The following is a 2,172-nucleotide window of genomic DNA, read 5'->3' as shown; positions in this document are numbered from 1 at the left end:
CTAAAATAATACAGAAAAAAAAGAATTAAAAAAATCCCTGTTTCACTTTCAAGATATACCTATGTGTTTTTCCTAATTTAGAACTCTAAAAAAATTACAATCTACATCATACGACTGAGGAATTTTAATTACCTCCACCTAAAGTTTCAACTACTGCACTAGACAATATGGTTAACATGCCATCTGTGATCACTGCCTCCCATCTTCTCAAGGACAGAACTATCTTTACAAAGAAGGAATTCTGAAGAGGATTCTTCTATGATGCTTTATGATAAAAATGCAATAATGATGTGAAATATAAAACATTATTTTGTAACATACCTTCAAAAAAAAAAGAAACTGAATATATTGAAAATGCATTTTGTTTATACACAAATTCGTGGCATATGCACAACCCCTTCTTTCCAAAGCGCAGATAATATGGTAATCTTCCCAGAAATGGAGCATCTAAAATGATGCAAACCCAATGTGTAACATTGTTTTACAACCAGTCTGAGTCTGAAAATTCACAGCCACAATTCTGCTGTTTGCTCCTATCCATCAGAATTGCATCATATTTCATAGGAACACAACTGCAAACGGCAGTGAGTACCATCATAAAGCTGAGCTTATAAGGCAAACAACCACCTCCACAGAAAGAATACTGTTTTTTCAGATTACACGGTTTCTAAGCCCATCCACACAGAAGGTATTACGGTGATCCAAGACTTCCTAATTCAACAGTGAGGTAAATAATGGAAAATTCATCCTAATGGAAATATATATATATTTATATAAAAACTACACAAACATTCTGTTCTTCTCTTTAGTTTCATGAGAAATGTGGTCTTGTATTTAATGTTAAATAAATTTTCTCTAAACCGTCAGCATTTAGACAAGTCTTAATGCAAAATATATTTTAAATTAACAGATTAAAGTAATGTACAACACATGAACACTTTACCAAAGAATAACATTTAGTAAGTAGAAATGTATTTTCAACCATGTCTTATTATCAATTATGTCTTATTACAAAGGCTGCAAATTCAAGCAATTACTACTTTGATGTTATCTTGGTGGAGCTAAAATTACTCCTGGAAGAACTGCAGTGAAGTTTTCAGGAGTTCCTCTCCTTTTGCACTGATTGGTAACAACCTCTGCAGCAAAGCCAGCAGAAAAGATAGTACAGTACCTTCCTCCAGGTAAGCTGGAAGTAGAAAACTATTAGAGTGAGGTTGAGACAAAGCCCAAAAGAGAAGTAATTTTTTTCTTTCCTTATCTAACTATTCTACAATATACTATCTCCTTCCTTTGTGGTGCCTGTTTTTCCTTCTTTCTCCTCTTTCTGTGAACAAAGAGGTGGGTCTAATGTAAAGAGTTCTTAGTCAAAAGAGTAAACACAATATATGAGTCCTTTATTTGGTAATTATAGTTTTGTTTTATCAAGCTTAATTAAAATGACAAAAATGTACTGGTGTAAAGTTGTTGAACTACTTACTGCCCAGGTAAACACACCCTTCCCTCCAGTTGCAATGAAGAAAAACCTCTATGTGCACTAAAACGTTCACACAAAAAGGCAGCACTCATTCTACATCTATTTAAATTTTGAAACCTCTCCTTTTCCGCTCTTTCAACCCCCTTCCCCCCCAAGACATAAATCGCACAGTATCCCTGGTACTCTCTCTTCCTCCCTGTCTGTTCATCTCATATGGAACTGAAGTGAGGCATTAGCAAGTACCAGATGCTCAACAACTGATTTAAAGGTCAGAATGAGACAACAGCTCTAATGTAGTATGTTTAGTAAAATGTAAAAGGGCACAAAATAAGTTCTAAGTCTTTGCTACACTTTTAAAGAGGTTGCCAGTTTTTTTAAAAGGTAAATTCTGCTGGTGAGCAAAGACCCTCTGTTGCAAACAAACACTGAACAGCAAAATACAGATGTAATGGTCAGATGCAATCACTTGTATATCAACAGTTAGTCCACCGTACTCTTTATTACAGCACTTTTATGAACACAGAGAAGGAAATTAAAGTAAAAAAAAGTATGCTTTTAACAGTAATTTCTTTTTTAATTCCATTAACAACTAAATAACTTGTTAGAATACATTCAAACTATGTAAAATATAAAATATAGATACACATGTCATCCTGCTACAGGAATGTTTTGTAAGAAGCCAAAAAAAAAAAAAAAAA

Source organism: Buceros rhinoceros, unplaced genomic scaffold (genome assembly GCF_000710305.1).
Source record: "Buceros rhinoceros silvestris isolate BGI_N320 unplaced genomic scaffold, ASM71030v1 scaffold2535, whole genome shotgun sequence".
Classification (NCBI taxonomy): domain Eukaryota; kingdom Metazoa; phylum Chordata; class Aves; order Bucerotiformes; family Bucerotidae; genus Buceros; species Buceros rhinoceros.
This window is presented reverse-complemented; position numbering follows the sequence as displayed.